This window comes from Pelodiscus sinensis, chromosome 2 (assembly GCF_049634645.1).
Source record: "Pelodiscus sinensis isolate JC-2024 chromosome 2, ASM4963464v1, whole genome shotgun sequence".
NCBI lineage: Eukaryota > Metazoa > Chordata > Testudines > Trionychidae > Pelodiscus > Pelodiscus sinensis.
Genome location: NC_134712.1, coordinates 20,888,074 through 20,908,847, shown reverse-complemented (window position 1 = coordinate 20,908,847; position 20,774 = coordinate 20,888,074). Strand labels below are relative to the sequence as shown.

At 45.7% G+C, this 20,774-nt stretch overlaps 1 long non-coding RNA gene across 1 annotated transcript in view; it reads left to right on the top strand.

The window, feature by feature from the left end:
* The window catches only part of LOC112543774 (uncharacterized), a 181,503-nt gene that overhangs the window by 86,737 nt on the left and 73,992 nt on the right, over nucleotides 1-20,774 (top strand). The window contains exon 6 of the long non-coding RNA XR_012901238.1: nucleotides 20,184-20,269. This is a non-coding gene — a long non-coding RNA (uncharacterized LOC112543774). The remainder of the gene's footprint in view (nucleotides 1-20,183; nucleotides 20,270-20,774) is intronic.

Here is a 20,774-nt window from a genome sequence, read left to right as displayed (position 1 = left end):
GCACTAAGAAATAACTTTCCCACTAGCGTGACGGACTTGTGCAGACGCGGTTTCCAGAAACTCAGAAATAAACCACATCGGTTAAATAGAGAGTCTCAAATCCTCATACGAGTTTTGCCCAAGAAACTTCGTCTCTCTCTCTCTCACTTTCCCTCCCTCTGTCTCCATGTAAGATTGCAGCTGACCGTGTAAATAGATTATTAGAGGTAACTGCAACACTTCCATCGGCTTCCAAAATCACAGTGCCCTGTAAATATTATTAGCTCTGATATAGGAGGAGATCGTTATCTTTATGTCCCTTTGCTACTTCATTGTAAATTTTCCCAGATCCGGAAAGGAGTTTTCCTGGGGAAGCACAGAAGTTATTTAAAAGGACCACCAGGTGGCACTGTTTGGGAAATAATAAGAGACTAACAAAAATAATATAGACTCATGAGCTTTTGTGTGTAAAACCCACTCCATCAGATGAATTGGAGTGGAAAGAACAGAAAACATAATGAAGTACCTGTCAATTGTAGGACCTCTGTTAATGTAAGGTACACATGCTGAGTGGAGAATCACTAGTTTGTTAAAATAGACATGTAAACATGGGTATGTGTGTGTGTGTATAGACAGCACACATACACACATACAATCTAACAGATCCTGGTGTGCATTTAGCCGTGGGATCTTTAGAAGGCAGGGATCATTTATCTTCCACCATGTTGTTTTCTTTAGTCTTAACTAGAAGATTTACCCAGCATTGCTCATGTCCTTAACTCAATTAATTTTTTTTTTTCAGAAACGAAAATAAAAATGTACATGCTTCATTTGAACATGCCCTAGTCTGGGGTGAGGCTCCCATTGCTTCATTGGTCTGGGGTGGGGCTAGGAATAAGGGGGCTCAGCATGCAAGCTGCCCCTGTGAGAGAGGACTACCCCAGCCTTCTCTCACGCAGCAGCTTGGGGTATGTCTACATTACAGAGTTTTATCGGAAAAAGGCTGTTTTCCCAACAAAACCGGAGTTACATCCACACTGCAATTGCGTTCTTCCGAAAGTAAATTGAAAGAACAGAGGGGGTTTTCCAGCGTTGGTAAGCTTCTTTCTACGAGGAAGAGGCCTTTTTCCGAAAGAGCTCTTTTGGAAAAAGGCGTGTGTGGATGGGAATGAGGGAGTTCTTTCGAAAGAAGAGGGAAGAGGAAAAAGCACAGATGCCCTGGTGGCCACTCTGTTCATAGCAATCACAGCTTAAATATGAGATAGCGTCCATTCAGTGTGACGCTATCTTTCGAAAAACCAGATCACTTTTTCAATGTGCTTTTGTGTGTGGATGTTCTTTTTCAGAAGAAGTTTTTTCGGAAGATCTCTTCTGAAAAAAGGTTCTTCTGAAAGAAGCATGCAGTCTAGACATAGCCTTGGGAGCCAGGTGAGAAGCACTGATCCATGGCTACTGCAGCTCCAGTGGGCACAGTTGGGAGAAGGATGTATGTCCACCAGCTGGGGCAGGTCCAGGTTCTTCTACCCCCTGTGCTCCCCAGCCAAAGTGAGGAATGCAGCAAACTTCACTTTTTCCTGGCTCCCTGATGAAAGGGAAATGTACCAGTATGAATGGGGATGAGGGGAAGGGGAACAGCAGCTTCTCTGACCCCTCCCCCCAAAGAGGGCACCTGGGGGATGTGAGGCTTGGGGCTGGGGCAGTCCTGGACTGGAGGAGTGGGCAGCCAGCCCCTTTCACCTGCCTGGTAACGCTGTCTCTTTTCTGTATTGTTTTATGAGAAGCAATCCTATTCCAGGCACATCTCATTTTTTCCTGGCACAACAGAAACCTTACCTCACTTTAAGTTATGATAAAAGGAAGCTGTGTACTGAATTTGGTGGTCCTAGCTCTTATTGTTTAGGAGGAGTTCTTGAACACACAGTCAGACAGACAGACCGATAGTAGATAAGGTAGTTCCGGTACTTCACATTCTTTCAAGTGTACAGACTGGTCATGTTTAGACATAGTTGTGAAACATGATTGTGACTCTTCACTGAGTTATGATCACATAGGTCATGTCAGCTAGTATGGGGGAGAAATAACACAGTATGGTCTGATTATGCCAGGAAACTGTTTTAAGTCTGGTGGGAATATTGAAATACCAAAAATTATCCTGGGTGAACCAGCATAGCCCTTGCTCCCATAGCTATGAAGCCATGTATCAGCCACCTCAGCAGCAGCAAGGAGCATTTCAGCCACAGGTTCAGCACGTGCAGAATGATAGTTGAATACACCCTTGGTTGTTTGAAGGACCGCTAGTTGTTGACTTATAAGATTGGATCTGAGTGACAAAAATGATTATGGCTTCCTGCTGTATCCTGAACAATATCTATGAAGCCAAGAGAGAAAAGTTTCTTCCAATATGGAAGGCAAAGGTGGTGCATTTAGCTGCTGAATTTGGTTTGTGAATGTTATTATGTGGGTTCTGTGACACAGCACAGTGACAGGAAACTGATTTCTGTCAGACCTGCCCATCACCAGCCAGCAAATATTGTGAAGTAATAGGCTGTCTCTACATTGGCAAGATTTTGCGCAAAAGCACCCACTTTGGCGCAAAATCTTGCCACCTGTCTACACTGGCTGCGAATACTTTTGTAAGAACACTGACGTTTTAATGTATAAAGTCAGTGCTTCTTGCGCAAATACTCTGATGCTCCTACTCAGGAATAAGCCCTCCTGCGTAACTGTTCTTGCACAAGAGGCCAGTGTAGACAGGCAATGTTAATTTCTTGCGCAAGAAAGCCCAATGGCTAAAATGGCCATCGGAGCTTTCTTGTGCAAGAGAGAGTCTACACTGGCACGGATGCTTTTGTGCAAAAGCACATCTCTTGTGCAAAAGCACATGCCAGTGTAGACACTCTCTTGTGCAAATACTTTAAAGCAAAAACTCTTGTGTTAAAAGTATTTGCGCAAAATCTTGCCAATGTAGACGTAGCCATACAGCTGAATAATGTTCCAAAGAATACAGTTGTATTCTGTAACATGAGCCAGCCAATGAAAACATATAGAATTGAATAAAACTTAATAAATTAAGGGGAAAGAATTTATGAAGGGGAAAGCACAGTTATTTCCACTTCAACTACAAATACAATGGTTTTCACAGGTCAGTGTATGCAAGTCTGTTTTCTTGAATGTTCCCCCAGGTGGAGTGCTAAGGGTAGTGCACCAAACCCTGATGTTATGTGGAATGTTGACATGGGTATAGGAAGGTCCTGAGGTGGAGTTCTCTGTGGGATGCAGTGGGAAGAGAGCACAGAATTGTTGAATGTGCAGGCTCACCACAGACTGCTGCCCCATCTCTGTTTGCTGTCTGAGGAGCACAAGCATTTCCTGCTGCACATCCCTCTCCTGTCTCCTCTCCACTCTATCCTTGTGCATGCTGTCTGCAAGCATGATTCTTCAAGCCCTGATCTTCTTTTCTGATGCAGCACTGGCTTGCAGGATCTCCTGGGACATTGCATCCCGAGTCCTCTTCTTTCCCCTCCTTATGTGGTTCAGGCATTTCACAGCTGTGGGGAAGGCCCTGAAGAGTGCAGTGGCAGCCACTGCAAATACAACACACAGAGGTATGATTGTTGGTGTATTCATGATGGAGATTAAAACATAAGGGTTTGGACAGACTTCCCTTGCTCCACCCAAGTTTTGAGCCTATGTTCTCACTTCTGTTCAGGACTGATAAAGCACGATACCAGTCACAGCATCAGCCATGGTGAGTATGGCCTTCTGAGGGCTTGGGACATGAGGCAGGAATAGCTTGTGTGCATCATTCTAGTTGATTAGGGCAAAGGAACTGAATACTGGCACCATTCCCCACAGGGGGTGGTGATTTTAGTTGATCTCTCACTCCTGAGAGTTGTAGCTGATCAAGTTACTTTCCTATCATGCTTATAATATGTTTGTGTTAATTTAGATTAATTCAGTAATGGTTAAAAACTCTAATGCAAGAAATCTTCTAAAAGCTGCCCTCAGCATTCCTGTAGGCCCTTTTGTGTTAGCTTGACTGATGTCTGGGTTCAGGTATAATACACTAGGCCTTATGTCTACCCAAGTTTTGGAAAGCTGCTAATACTAACACAGCAGCACTCAACTCCTTGGGGGAGAGCTCTGCCATTAACCCATCTGGGTACAGTACAGCCCAGTCCTAGGCTGCCTGGTGAGTCGGGTTCCCCTGCAGTGCAGTGGCTCCTGCTCTAGAGTATAACAAGATGGTACAGCCTCTGAATGCACTTTCCAATGAGTGCCATGTCTGCATTACAATCAGCTAAAGGACAGGCTGTATTGGTATAAATAATTCTAAACTAAATATTAGTCCCAGACCTGTATTCTCTGTACACCCTAAATATATGATAGCATCAAGAGAGGTGGCCCAATCATGCAAAAATCCTTGTCTCCCATGTATATTACCATCTGTAAAAAGCATTTCTTAAAATAAACCAAAGCTTTGTGATTGGGCATGATTCTCTTCTTATTTACTCTGTATTAGCAGCTTTCCAAAACTTGGGTAGACATAAGGCCTAGTGTACTATACCTGAACCCAGACATCAGCCAGTGCTAATGTTGCATCAGGCAAAATAATGGAAGAACTGATATGGCATCCAGTTACAGGGTTGGACCTCCCTGGTCCAACACCCTTGGGACCTGCATTGTCCCGGATCAGGGAGTTTGCCATACCAGCCAGGCCCGTATGCAGGAATTTCAGGGGCATGTGTGTGTGCGCTTTTTTAAATAAATGTTGACCTCAATTTTTTTAAAATATAAAGGAGTTCAAAATAATCATGCAATGAATGTGTATAAGAGAGGTTAATGAAAAAATTGAGTGGAAGCAGTGACTGGTAAAAGGATTTTGTTATAACATGCTAAAAATGTACACAGTAATAAAGGCTTTATAGAGATTACCTTGCTGTAATATTGTAAGTGAAAAACAATATTCCAGTCTTCATTGCTGTGAAATTATGGCTTGGCACTAGTATATGCATGATTAGCTTTTTTATCTTGGTGACATTAGTTGCCAATTCAGGATAATGTATCTTGTATCTCCATCTTGTGTTTAAAACTGATTGGAGCTCTGGGGTACGATAATCAGGATGGAAGTCTCGTAACTCATTGCTATTCATTTCTTTTGTTTGCAAACAGCCATTTGGAAACTACTAACCCACTTCATCTAAACTGGGACCAATCAGCACTGCCTGATTTAGGGTACAAGGTACTCTTTGACCTATTAGCTCTGTTTAGGAAGAGAACTTTCCTATGCAGTACTTGTTTCTTGTGAAAGGTAGACCACTTAAAATACAACCCTCAGACTCATGAGAGGAGGTTCATGTGGTGTTTCCAGTGGTGTGTGCAAGATGGAAATATACAGTTGGCATGTTTGATGTAGACATATCCACTGGGAAGTGAACTGAGACCACCATCTGATTCCACAAAAATGCATGACTGAACAACAATCAGATCATAATGCATTTTTAGCCATTTGATCTTGACTCCAGCTAAGGAATTAGACCATGAAACTCCATAGCTCAAAGCTGGTTTTATCCCCATCAGTATTTTTTAAATGAATATTCTGCAGCATTTCATAGTGAGAGGAATTCTGAAGATCATCAAGACATGTACAAATATTAGGAAGAAACTTATAGCTTTCCTCATTAAGATGTCTGCCACTCTGGTTACAAACCTATTTTTAAATAATTTGCTATAGTAAAGTTAGATTTACTTTTCAAGTGTGAAAATACTTCTACTAAGTAAGGGTGGGCCCTGGAAAAGTTTGACTGTAGTAGAGCTTAGTTTCTTTATTGAAATTTGCCAAATTAAAATGCATTTTTCAGGCCCGGGTGAAACATACCCAAAACGACTAGAAGAAAATAAAAAACATGAAGAAAATTAGTTTTGGTTTTACTGAAACATTTTGTTCAAATTTTGAAGAAAAAAAACCTCATAGATTTCTTAGGTTCAAAACAACCTTCTTTCCCCGCTTCAGGTTTGGGGGCCAAAGAAGTTTGGGCTGCTTGTGGGGGAGGGGAGGGGAGCTGGCATAGAACTCTTCTTGGCTGGGGGGTGGGGCAGGGAGCCATTATGTGGCTCAGCTGGGCTGCTGGAGCCGGTGCAAGGTTCAGCTGGGCTGTGAGGGGGCAGGGGGCAGGGAGCCAGTGTGCAACTCAGCTGGGCTGCAGGAGATGGCAGGGAGCTGACTCATGGCTCAGCTAGGCTGCAGGAGAGTGGGGAATAGAGCAGGCTGGGAAGGGTCCAGCAGATGGCACATGGCTCAGCTGGGCCAACCTGGGGGTGTGTATTCACACCCTTCGCACCCCCACCCTACATATATGGGCCTGCCAGGAGAGGACAGTGCTCCCCGCTGGCTGTCCCATGCCCGGGCTCCTTTCTTTGGGGCTCCCCATCCTGCCACTGCCCTCTGCAACACGGGCTCAACATGGCTCCCCACCCTGCTGCCCACCTGCTGCCCCGGTGTTCCCAATGGGGACTGCTTGATGGTTTCTGGACTGCTGCCACAGAGTTTTCCCCGGGCGTCCCGGCTGGGGCCACCTGGCCACCCCACCCTGCCTGCTATGGCCCGCCCCGCTGTTGCTGTGGATTCCAGCTGCCTGCCTCTGCCAGCTCCACTTCAGCCTGGGAGTTCTTGGCAGAGGCTGCCCCATCATCCCAGCCCCGCTGCCATCAGGGGTTTGCTGCTGACAGCCCCACAGCAACGGGAGGTTTCCCGCCAGGATGAGAGCTCTCTGGCTAATACCTGGCCCCGCTAATGCCGGGGGTTCCCTGGCCAGGGTGGGGACTCCCCCGATGCCGCTCTTCAGCCCCTGCGTTGCTCTCCCCTCTGGGGCTCTTTGGTCTGCTGGACCACGGATGTTGCTGGACCAGAGAGTCCCAGATTTGGGAGGATCAACCTTACTAGAGGATTAAAGGATGGGAATATAAAAAATGTCCATCAGCACAGCCTGCTTTCATTTGTTGATGAAATAATGAGTTTGTCTGATCATATAACTGCGTACGTTCAATACACTTTGTTTCAATGGAAGTTAGGTATCTAAATGCCCAGGGGGATCTGAGCCTTAGACTTTTGTAAAGCTGAATGACATTCTGATTAAAAAATTAGCACTACAATATCAGTAGAGCACATATTAAATGCATTATGAATTGGCTAACTGACAGATCTCCAAAAGTAGTCATCCCTAGAGAATCAGCAGCAGCCAGGGGTGTTTGTAGGAGGGTTCCACAGGGAATGGTTCTAGGTTGGCTGCTATTCAATATTTTTATCAGCCATCAGGAAATAAATATAAAATCACTGCTGAGAAAATTTGTGGAGGCAACCAAGTTTGACAGAATGATGAATAATGATGAGAACAGGCAAACGTACATACTGAGTGAGGTGGCTCACTTGATAAACTGGGCCAATTCCAACACATTGGATTTTAGTATAGAGAAATGCAAGGTCATACATCTCGGAACAAAGAATGCAGGCTGGACCTACAGAAGGGGGCTCTGCATGTTCCCCTCACTAGCTGAGAGTCAGAGGAAGCAGGAGGGAAGAAAAGCAAAACACAGGGCAGGGACTGGTATGTATGGCTGATGCCCTCCCACCCCTCAAAATGGTGAGGGAGAGGAGAGAAGCTGGGAGACTCTGGGATAGGGGACACCTCCCACCCAGCCCTCTAACCTACCTGGCTGACTGCTGCTGAGCACGACAGCCAGCAGGAAGCCCTGGAGCCAGGCAGGGAGTGCGCCACCCCTCCCACTGCAACTCAGTACCCCAGCTGTCCAGCTTCTTGCCGGAACGCCACGCTGGAGTACACTGGCTTACTTTCACCTCTGCTTCTGAGATTATTTTCATTGTATACAGTCAGTCAGTCAGTGATCCATACATTTAAATGTCTACTGATTTACTGAAGATGCTTTATAGGATTTGCAGAAAACCATCTATTTTTAAAAGCAAACTGCTCTTAAAAAGTTGAAACTTTCCAGCAATTTATGGAAGTGAATATACCCAAATCCCTTGGCCAGCACTGCCTGTGTTGTCAACATAAAGCATACTTGGAAGGTAGCTGGCAGCCTAATTTGCAATTTATTCCATGTGAGATGGTCTTGTCCCTCTCCTCCCCCCCCCCCCATTTTATGAAGTTTGGCTTATGATATAAATATGCATAACTCAAAGATGCTTTAAACAAAATACCTTATTTTGGGGAGGGATAGCTCAGTGGTTTGAGCATTGGCCTGCTAATCCCAGGGTTGTGAGTTCAGTCCTTGAGGGGGCCATTTAGGGATCTGGGGCAAATCTGTCAGGGATGGTACTTGGTCCTGCTGTGAGGCCAGGGGACTGGACTTGATAACCTCTCAAGGTCTCTTCCAGTTCTGCAAGATGGTATATCTCCATAAAAAAATTACCAGTTTTAATGTTACAGTCTGCTGGATCTGTATATCCTATGTTTGGTGAATGTACCATTCTTAAACGTGAAGTATGAAGTATGAGACTGTTTATAGTTTTAAATGTGCTAATGAGAGCCCTTGCTGCCTCCCCAATGTCTTAACAACTTTGTGATTAGCTTAATGTCTTATAAACAGCCTTGTTTGTCCTGTAGCACCAAAGGTGACTGAATTAGCAAGACATTTGACCATACCACCTGGTACTGGGATTCCATTTTGACCACTGTAGTAGTTTCACATAAAAGTGGGGAGGTAGAACAAAAGGTCCCCACCATGGGGAAAAGACTATTTAAAAGCAAAGGGACATGATCAGCCCTTTGTCTCTGCTTGCACTGATGTACTCCGAAGAAGGTTGGGGACCCAAGTCAAGGTAAAAGAGTCTCTGAACCTGAAGATTACGCCTAGCAAAAGATCAGCTCATTAGGGTGAGAATCTCAGTTTTTTAGTGAGTTAGAACTAGCTATACATTTACTTTTCATTTTAACTTAGCAACTTACTTTGATCTGTCTGTTTTCACTTGCAACCACTTAAATCCTACTGTTTGTACTGAATAAAAAACACTTTTATTTACTAGCAGGCCTAGTGTAAATAATTGTTACCATGAGGGGAGGGGGAAAGACCAGTGTACATATCTTTCACAACATCATCATGACTTTTTCTTGTGTAACACTTACTCAAAGACAGATGGATTTATATGGCGTTTTGATCCCTTTCGAGGGTTGGTTTCCTGGTTGCTGAGCCCTAGAACTTCATTCTCCCAGAGCTGAAGTGGTTCAGTGTCTGCATTTGATCTTTAGGAGGGTGGTTCCCAGTGTTCCCTCTAAGATTTTTCCATCCTGGAGCAGGTTGAAATTTCTTTTGTGCAACACCAATATTGACGTAGTGTGTGGATGTGCACTCACCAGTACAAACAAAAACCATAGCTATAATTATATATTTTAAATAGTTTATAGGTATGGAAGAAAATATATTGAAACAAGGGATAATTAACAAGGAGCAATGCTTATGATTATTTAATATGACATTAAATAAAAAGAAAATTAACAGTGCCGTTGGCCGGGGAAGAGAGCTGTGCCCAGAAAATCTCATGATGCTATTTATATATTTTTGTTAGCCTAAGGTGCTACTGGACCATTGTTGTGTTAATTTTTTTTAGTTCCATACTGACACGGCTACTCCTCTGAGACCTTGGAGTACCTAATACTTGCTACATCTGTCTCATAAGAGCCAGAACTCCACCACATAGCAAAGACCTGGCCTTAATGCAATACAGTTTACTGTGTATTAATTAGAAACACAGGATTTAAAAAAAATTAAGATCAGACTTTTAGATATATGCAACACTCAAAAAATCTGTTAAAAGAATCTTTTTCTTTCTTACTTTAAGCCATTAACACAGGGGTGGGCGATAATTTTTGATGCGGGGAGGCACTCCAAGAATTCGTAAAATGGTCAAAATCTGCACTCTTCTATTATATTAATGGAGGAGGTGTGGGGGTCCGGGATGGAGGTTGGTGGAGAAGGGGGATTGGGGTATGGGATCTGGGAGGGAGTTTGGGTGAAGTAGGGGATCGTGACCTGGAGCAACGGAGTGGAGTGAGGAGTAGGTGTAGGGCCTGGGAGGAGGTTATGACCTGGGGCAGGAGTGCAGGAGGGGGTGCAGGGATTTGGACTGTGACCAGGATAGCAGATTGGTGTGCAAGCTCTGAGAGGGGGTTGTAACCTGAGGAGGCGTGCAAGCGGGGATGCAGTGTCTGGGAAGATGTATGAAGCAGGGGTGCAGAAGGTTTGGGCTACATGTGGAAGAGGGCAGAGGGTTGGGGCAGGGAGAGAGAGGCTGTGGTGCCAGACAGAGGCTCTGGCTGGGAGACCTTACCTGGCTCCAAGCCAGTATCCCAGCAGTTTCCTTAGCCAGGATTCCTGCCTTTCAGCACCTGTACATGCGCAGAGGAGTTGCAGGATCCATGCTTATTGTTCTAACGTGAATGCTGTGAGCTCAAGGGAGGAAGGAGGAGGGGCACTTTGCATGCTGCCTGTCCTGCAAACAGGCAGCTGCTATTGTCCCAAACCAGGCAATAGGAGCTACGTGGGGGTGGGGTCCACATGAGAAGCTTGTCTCCACTCACTCCAGGCTCTCAGCGATCAGAAACACACGTGTGGCCCTGCACCTGGCTTTTCGGAGTGCTGCTGCTTCTGCTCCTCCGAGAGGGCAAGTCCTCTGCCTCCACTTCCCTAGCCGATCAGCCATGCTCCTGCTTGCACAGGGAGCTCTGAATCTCTGGGTGTGGCTCAGAAAAGGGCTGTGCACCCATATGGGCATTCAGCTAACAGGGAACCTTAGTAGTTACCCCAACTCTGTGCCATGTCTGGGGGAGACCAGAGGATCTGATCCAGCAGAACAGGGTGGTAGGGGGCCCAGAGAGCAAGAAGGCAGGTGTCAGTGTCATGATTAGCACATCCAGGAACAATCCCAGGGGATCTTGATACTTGATATCTAATTTTGATACTTTGGGTTACTTCTTCCAGATGGTATTAAGAACTGTCAATAGAAAATGAAAACAACTTTATTTGCTTGCACCCAAAACTATCTGAAAAAACTCTCTGTCATGTCCTGGGACCTGAAGGGGAAAGGGGCTCCTACATCTGCTGGGACTAACCAGTCCAGAAGGGGGACAGCCCAGGATACCAGGGACATGGAGGGAAGTCTTGGCCATGCTGCAGAGGAATCCCAGGCACTGCTCAGAGGATGGGGAGGCCATGTTAATGAGCTTTTTCAGCTGCATCCAAATGGGGCTGGAGAGAAAGCTGAGCTGGGTTGAGTTACTCTGCTCCCTATATTCTGTCAGAAGAAGTTCAAAGTAATGGGTAATATAGACATTAAAAGCTGCTCACAGACACGGAGCTAGCGAACAGGAACTGCACAGGGAAAACACTGCAGCCTGTTGGCTCGGTAAGGCGGCTTTTTAAAGCTATTCAGGTGCAGAACGATGCTAATAGGCAAGTAAATACCTTTGAGGATCTGGACCAGAGAGCCTAAGGGTCAGATTTGTAAAGGAATTTGGACACCTAAAATACCTTTAAAAATCTGCCCAGGGACACGCAAGGTGTCAGGTGTGGAGCAGGTGTTGGCGCAAGTCTCAGACGGGGGGCTAACTGCTGGACCACACTCCTCCTTCGGGCTGGAACCCTGTTGCCTATCGAACAGGCCAGTGGTTCTGCTCTGAACCCAGTATTTCTCCTAGAAGCAGCACTCGCTTGTGACAGGCCATGCATTGGAAGAATAGCCAAGAAAGATCTTGACAGCGAAGCTGTGATGCCTAATACTTAAGAGGACAGATTACAATGTTATGTGTGAGACTGCTGATAGAAATGCAAGCCCCAGGGCCAGAAGGCTTAAACTAGAAGGCTTAAACTAGGAAAAGTGGGGGAGGGAATTCCATTCATACCAATTGCCATTTTTTGCCCCTGTGCAGATAGTTAGGTATGGTATTTTGCTGTTGTGTTGCTTTATGTCCCATTTTTTGCAAGGACTTTAAATGGCGCATACAAATATACAGGCTACATATACACTGCCAGTTTTTGTGGCAGAAAATATGCTAATGAGGGACTCAATAGCATAAGTCGCGATCTCATTAGCATATTTTCTGCTGTTTCTTTTTGCGCAAAGGGTTTTTGTGCAAAAAGAAGCAGTGTGGAGAGGAGGTTTTTTTGCACAAACCCCCTGTTTTGCACAAAATCCTTATGCCTCTCTGGGACAGTCATAAAGATCTTATGCAAAACAGGGTTTTTGTACACAAAAAAAATGTCCACGCTGCTTCTTTTTGCTCAAAAACACCTTGTGCAAAAAGAAACAGCAGAAAATATACTAATGAGATTGTGACTTATGCTAATGAGTCCGTCATTACCATATTTTCTGCCACAAAAACTGGCAGTGTAGACAAAGCCACAGAGATGGAAAGGTGAAGCTACTGCAAGAGATACACCTTGGGAAAATTGGACCACCCTGAATTTACAGGTGAGGGACTGCGACTGGGGAGTGAGCCTAAATTAAATGGAAAGGGGGGGGATTTTGCTTGGGGCCAGTGTTTATTTTTAGGGTTTTTGCTTTGCTCTGGGTTTTCCATCCAGAGATTTTAAGCCCCCAAGTGGAGCTGATTTTGTAAGTTTAGACCTGCAGGAGTTGTGGCCCTGCTTTGTGGAAGCAAACATGGCAGCTGCAAATGAGAGCAGGGCATGGTGCTGTAGTTTTCACAGGACAAGAGGAGCAGGAAGTCTAGGAAAAAGCCATCTCAAGGCATCCACTTGACTACCCCAACATGATTTGGATTTGTAAGATTTAGGTGGAACTCTCGTGTGACTAGCACTTTGGGCCCCAACAAGCCATCCAATTAATATCAGGGTCTGTAGGCTTGGTCATGCCTCTAATAGACTCTTTGGGCTCGTCTATGCAGCAGGGCTGAAGCTGAAATAAGCTAGGCAACTAGAGCTACGTCAATTGCGTAGCTTAAGTCAGAATAGCTTATTTCGGCTTTTGGCGCTATCTACACCGCAGGAAGTCTGAGAAAGCACTTTTCCTCCGACTTCCCTTACCCCTTGTACAATGAGAGTTACAGGAATTGGAGTAAGAAGTCCTACTGCTTGGCATTATTTTGACATTATGTCGAATTAACTGTCTGTAGTGTAGACACAGACTAAGTTGTTTTGGAATAATACTGCTATCTAGACATTCCCTTTGAATCTTGATCATTTCATTTTATTAGTCTGGAACAGGAAAAACTTAAAAAATAACAAATCGTCTAGAAGCACCTTAAAGATTAACAAAACATGTAGATGGTATGATGAGCTTTTGTGGGCAAAACTCACTTCAATTGATGGTTTGTCTCTTTTTCCACAATAAAAAGCATTTATGGTTTCCTAGTCAAAGGCTTCTGAATACGTGCCAGTTGGGAAGAGACACCAGTGAACGTAGCAAGGCTATTACAGTTCTAAATTCTTAAACCAAGGACTGGGCAAATCTTTAGTGTGGGCTTGAGCCAATCCTTTAAGTTATTTAAAACAGAGCCCAAGACTGTGATGCATTGAGAACTGTATTGCAAGATATAACTTTAAGATTCACTTGCTGCTCCTTCCACCTGCCTGGTTTCCTGGTCCAGCTGGGAGCCTAGAGAGCTCTGAAAGAAAGTGTAGGTGCAATTAGCTGGGGAGAACATTAAAACAGCCATTCTGGGTTAGACCAGAGGTCCATCTAGCCCTGTATCCTGTCTGCCAATGTCAGGTGCCCCAGAGGGAGTGAGCAGAACAGGTGATCATCAAGTGATCCCTCTCCTGTCATCCGTTTCCAGTCCCTGACAAACAGAGGCTAGGGGCACCTTTCCTATGCATTCTGAGAATTGAGTGGCTGGGCTCTGGACAATGTCGGAGGCTGAATTAGCTGGCAGAGCAGCTTGTGTTCTGTTATGTGGCTTGAATTGTTTGATTTCTTTGGTCGCTATTTTGCTAATTATCATATTTATTTTATGTATTACATGTACAATGTTATGAGAGCCCCAGTCCTACTGTGATGGGTGCAGTACACAAACTTGAAGAGAATAAGCATTACTTTCTCAATAAGACATTGTCAAGGTGATTATTTTGAATGTAACTGTTAAGCCTCCCATTCATCATTTTTACAAATAATTTAGGGCCCCTTCCTGAGGAAATCCAACAGAGTTTCTTATTGTCAGCGTTTGATTAGGTAAGTGGATTGTACAGTTTTGTTAGAGACACACTGCAAACATAGTTAAATGTACAGGCTAGTGACAACAAATCCATGGGTAAGGGTAGTCCACAGATCCTCAGTTTTTTGCTTTTCTAATCTAATCTAATCTAATCTAATCTAATCTAATCTAATCTTTAGAAAAAATGTGGCTTGCCATTCTGCTTGTATAGATGGACTTCAGAAACATTCTAATCAGACTTTTTGAGGCCTTGCTTATGGTGAGGTTTTTCCCTGACTACAGTCAAGAGTGGACTAGCATAGACAGGGAAGCTGCTGTAATTAAAAATTTGCATAGATCCAGCATTCAGGGAAGGAGGCTTTAAATCATAGCCCATGACCCCATTGTACTAGGCACTGTTTAAACACAGAGCAAAAAGATAGACTGTGTTTTAAGAACCTTTTTAGAATCTCAAGGGCATATCTACACTGCCCTGCAGTTCAGACTACGGGTCTGTGAATGGCAGTGCCCACCAAAGTGCTGGGCTCTGGCTCTCCCCACCCACACCCTCCAACCCCCATGGATGCTGTGGGCACTAATATACATCAATGCAAACGAGGCACTTTTTACTTGGTGCGGACCACATACACATGGGGCTAGGGATGTTAAATATTGGTTAATTGAATTGTTGAGTAACCTCATGAATTCTTATCGATTAGTCGACTATTCTATAGTTCCCAGGGGTGGTGCCGGCAGCCAGTGTACTCTAGCCTCACTCCTGCGGAGTCCCCTGCCACTCTGCATGGCTGCCTTTGTACCAGAGGCAGCCGTGCAGGGTGCCAGGCAGGAGCTGGTCAATGAGGGGAGCCAGTTTAAAAACCATCTCTCCTTGTGGACCAGCTGCTTGTTGTCCTGTGCTGCTACCTCTGATAAAGAGCTAAGGGGGGGTCTGAGCTCCCGGACCTCGGGTGAGCTGGAATTGAGCCAGGCTGCCTGCCCACCCAGCTCCTAATACATTTTAAATGCAGAGCTGTAGTAGGGGTAGGTCCCGGACCCATTTCAAGCCAGGACTGAGCTGGGTTGCTGGACAGCCTGCTAAAAAATTTACTGGCAAGTGGGGGGGGGGGGGGGGGGGAGGGATGCATGTAGTCAATAGCATTGACCTATAAGCTTTTGCTTACCCGTTAATCAGTTAATTGACTACACTGCTTGGGGCAGCACTTTGGTGGGCACTGCTATTCATACACCTCCATAGCCTGAGTTGTGGGGCAGTGTAGACATGTTTTCGGTATGAAACAAGGGACACCGGGTGTATACAGACAATACACAAGCGGACAATATTCAGCTTACCCTGGTTTGCTGCAGAGCCAAACGGGTTGGTGCTCACTGCAGTCTGTAGTGGTTTTTACTCATCTACCCTAGGGCTTGTCTACAGTGGGAATTAAGAAAAATTAGTAAATTGAAAGGCTGCTTTACTTCTCAATGAGACAGGGTCCAAACAGCACTTTAATGAGCTTTAACTTATGCACATTAGCTTGGATACTTCTAGTTAAATTGTCTTGACTTTCCTGAGTATAAACAAAAGCCCCAAAGATTTGACCTGGTGCAGCTTTCCCTTTGCCTGGCCACTGATGCCTGATATCCTTAGTGTGGAAAAAGATTTGGAAACAATGAAACAAAGAGAAGTGAGAACTTCTCCAATTCATCTGTGAGAGGTGTCAGACACGAAGCTCCTTTAACCCCGTTTCCATTGAAGTTGAAAGGCTGACTTGTGTAATCGGGTCACTTCTGAATTCCCTGTCTGGGAACCGTAAGATAAGGTATAAGGTGTTTCCCCACTAGCTACAATGGAGATTGGATCAGTTCCTTTCCCAGCATGTCTGGATGAGTTTGTCCTAGCCTACGGGTTTTCAGACTGGGAAATATGTACCCCGACATGTACCATCTACATTTTTTGTTTGCTATAGGACCTAACTGTTTACATTTTTTCAGTTAGGGTACATCTATATAGCAGCATTATTCAAATACATAGTGGCTGTGTCTACATTGGAACCCCTTTCCAGAAAAGGGATGCTAATGTAGACTTTGGAATAGGCAAATCCGTGGGGGATTTAAATATCCCCCGCAGCATTTGCATTAACATGGCTGCCACTTTTTTCCGGCTTGGGAAAAGCCAGAGAAAAGCGCCAGTCTAGACGTTATTCTCCAGAAAATAAAGCCTTTTCCGGAGGATTTCTTTATTCCTACTTGAAAGAAATCCTCCGGAAAAGGAGGCTTTATTTTCCAGAGAATAACGTCTAGACTGGCGCTTTTCTACGGCTTTTCCCCAAGCCGGAAAAAAGCAGCAGCCATGTTAATGCAAATGCTGCTGGGGATATTTAAATCCCCCACGGATTTGCCTATTCCAACGTGCTACATTAGCATCCCTTTTCTGGAAGGGATGCCAGTGTAGACGTAGCCCCTGTGAGTCTACACTACAAGCCTTTATTTCGAAATAATGTCCAGCTGGAGGACTTCATACTCAGACTCATAGTAAGCCTCATTTCATGAGGAGTAAGGGACGTTGAAGGAAGAGTGTTCTTTCTTCAACTTCCTGCAGTGCCAAAAGCCAAATAAAGTTATTTCAACTTAAACTAAGCAATTGACGTAGCTGAAGTTGCATAGCTTAATTCAACTTTAGCCCTGCTGTGTAGACGTATCCTTACAGACTAACACAGCTATCCCTCTAAAAGTTTTGTACCCCTAGAGGTATGCAAGCTGTCATTAGGGGGCACACAAGAAAAATCCTATAAAGGTGCACAATGCATTTTTTTTTAGTAATCTAATCACGGGTCCATCTCAGATGGCGATAGGTGATAGGGGGTATCTACCCTAAAAAGTTTGAAGCCCACTGTCCAAGTTTTATATTTTATTCATTTAAGGATTCTGCAGAGGACAAAATTCCCTGCTGTGACTATGGAGATAGTTACTTGTCCTGAATAACGTATCAGTCATTTAGTTTAAAAGACTTTTATTATCAAACTACTGATACTTTGTTTAATAAAATATTTTACATGCTTTCTACTGTCCTGATAGGTTTAGTTAAGTGTCAGTTACAGAACGCTGGGGTGTAATGCGTGCTCTGCTGGGGTTTTTTTTTCTATATCCAGACAATCAACTGGTCTCTCATCTTATTAACATTTTGGGATGACTTTTTGTATCACACACCATCATTTGTCCATTATACCATTCAGCACAATGCTGCACTGGTGATATTTGAACAAAGGGTTCCTCAAACATTCATTCTGTAACCAGTGATAGACTATCCCTCTGTGAGGGCTGGGGAATCCCTTGCTCTATTTATTTTCCCGTTTAAATAACAATGCTTTTTCAGAACAATAATACCAGGAAAGAATCAACACTGACCAGGACCTAGTGCGTTGTAAATGAGTCACTTTGGCCATGTTATAACTTTGCACCACACTCACCTCTCACTAAGGTTGCCAGATAGTTGAAACAAAAATACCGAACACCCCCCGCCCCCCCCAAAAAAACAGGAAAAAATTCTGTTGAAGGGAAATAAAGGGGGGGAAACCAAAGTTGTTGAGCAAGGACTTATTAAGCCAAAAAAATTAAAATAAAACAGCATTAAAACAACATGTCCCCTTTAAGAGTGAGTGCCGGGATAGGAATTGGGGAGCTGTTGAGCACTAAGACCCAGGGGAAGATGTAGGTCTTTTGGCCGGCAGCCCTTCTGTGCCAACAGCCTTGAGGAACCAGGTAAGCATGGGGGCTGGGGTCGGGAGACTGGGGGCCAGAGGAGGCGGTTCACCGTGGGGAGGGGGATGCTGGGCGCTGAATGTTTGTAGGGTTGCCAGGTGCCTGGCATTTTTGCCTCCTGGCCGGGGAAAAATTCAGAAAATACTGGCCATCTCAGGTGTCCGGTATTCTCTGATTCTTTTTACCAGACAGGAGCCGAAAATACTGGACTGTCCGGATGAATACTGGACACCACTACGTAACCATTCCAGGTGAAATGCAAGGTCCCATTGACAACCTGCCTTTACTCATCTCCATCCTTGTTGGGGATGGGCAGCATTGAGATTCTAATTTATTTATGCCCATCTTGCCCCACTACCCCATCCTACTGTGAATTTGCTAGGCATTGGTGCCTGCCCTCCATTACCTCTGCCACGGAAACAGCCAGGACAGTGCACAGTTTGTGCTCACCTGTGTACAGGCTCACTGATGAGCAGGGGCAAATGGGGCAACCACCCCAGGGCCACACAATTCAATAAAGCCCAGGACTCCTGGTTGCTGCTAGAGCAGCAGTAGCAGCATCCCCAAGTGCTTTAAACTGCTGATGGAGCACCAAACTGCGCTCTCCAGGCAGCTGCGGGGACTGGCTGGGGAGGCAGAATGGCGAGCTGGCTGCCTAGCCCCGCCCCTTCCACCCACAACCATGCACCTTCAGGGAGGGAGGAGCCTCTCCCTCTCTTTCACACCAGGCCTCAGCCCTCCTTCCTATGTACTGTTGGGAGCACCGGGAGGAGGGTGTGTGTGGAGTGTTACAGGCTTGATTGGTCACCACCTTTCACCCAGAGGCCTCAAATTGTGACTCAGACTGGCAGTATCTTAGACTCCTTTTGCATAGGCGTGATTGCCTAGGGTTGCCAGGTGTCCGGTTTTCTACCGGACAGTCTGGTTTTTGGGCCCTCTGCCCAGTAAAAAAATCCAGAAAATACCAGACATGTGCAATGTCTGGTATTTCCTGGTTTTCTGGCTGGGCGCTGGATGGAAGCCTGCGCGGTATGGGGGGGAGAGACTAGGAGCTGGGGCGTGATCGGCGCTGGAAACACTGGTGCGTGTGAGGAGGAGGAGGGGCAGCCCGGTCCATGTTCCTGCACGCTGGTCAAGCGCATGGTGGAGCTGCAGCCGGACTGACTGGTGCGGGCTGGGAGTGCCCTAAGATCTGCACAGCCCGAGTCAGTCCTGCTCCCCGCCGGCTGATTCAATCCCCCGCCCCCTCCTAGCCGGCCAGTTGGTTGATTCTCTCCGACTTCTCCTCCAGGTCTTCCTCAGCCAGTCCCTCCCTCCTTCTCCTCCCCCTCCCCCCTGCCGCCAGCTCTGCCTCATGCTGGCCGGTTCCTGCTCTGGATCTTCCCCGGCTAGCCCCGCTGCACCCCCCCGCCACCCCTGCTTCCGGCAGCCAGTTCTCCCCTCCTCCTGAGCTCCCCTGGCCAACCCTTCCCCCCCCCCGATATCCCGCAGCCAGCCCCATCCTGCCTGATCCTGCCCCCACTGCCCAGCCCTACTTCCCGTCTGCCCCCCCCCCCATTCGCTCTGTTTCCCGCCCCCCCCCCTCGCTCCTCCTGGCCAGCACTGCTCCTCTCCCGACTGGTCCCTCTCCCTCCTCCCCCCATGAAGCGTGTCTGGTATTTTTTTTTATGACTACCTGGTAACTCTATGATTGACAACATGAGTGCATGGCCTATGTCAGGTCTATCAATGTACAAGGGGCCCTGAATAGCATGTGTTAAACCAGGCAGCCAATGTTAACGTATCTTAATCAATATGATATAGGGGAGTTAAAAAAATAACCCAGCAGGATGTAAAGAGGTAGTGATTTAATTAACTTTTCAGAGTTTTTGTTTTTTAAACACTTGAAAGAAATAACATGGGATTAGTTTTCCCACCTGTGGATAAAACTACTGACCTCCTTAGTAAAACGCTTTGTGATCTGTTGATAAGCATTAGATAAGGGTTGGGTCACATGTGGTATTATTATTTTAAGAAATGCATCCATGTTATTTCCAGCTCCTCAGCTGCATACAAGCTGGGCAATGAAACATGTACATGCACTTATTTGGATCGGGTAGCTTGAGCACTCATGGTACTAGTGAGTTACAACATAGTAAACATTTCCTTTTACAAGTTTTCCTTTTACTTTTGTGCTCACCCAACTTATATGGGCTGCATCTGATGCAGTTTCAAAACTGGAACTGCTCAAAGGTTGACTTTCTTGTCATGTCTCTTCCTTTATTTTCTCCTTTTTTTCAGAAATCAATCAATCTTCTTTCCTGAAGCTGCTTAGTCGGTGTGTGGGTCAGCTGAACTGGCCACATCTGGGAAGACAGCAATTGGAGGTATTCTTATCTTCTGTTTGCCACTGGCAATCTTCGTTTCCTCCGGTCTCATTTGTTCCCGTCACTGGCTGTGTAGAAGATCAAACTACAATTGTGGGTAACTTATTTGGTAACTGCTAATCAATTACATTCAGGGACTGGTCTGGGCCAGCGCTCAATCACATTTTTCTGGTGGGGTAGTTCAATTGGAAAAGATTTTAAACTAGGGGTGCGGAACCTAAGGTCCGGGGGCCGTATGCAGCCCCTGGCTTGTCTAGATCTGGGCCCTGAGGATCAGGGCTCTCCCCCTCAAGTTCCCATGTGGGTGCTCCAGCCTGCCCCACTGCTTTCCCCCTACCGCAGTGCTGGAGCACACAATCTACTAACCTGAGCCCCACTACAGTCTGGTGTGTGAGGGGAATGGGGAGAATGTCTTTCTCCTTCTCCGTCAGGGGCCACCTCAGTGAGGAATTTTTTATTATTATTATTATTTCTTCTTAGCAGCCCCTGACCCCAAAACAATTCC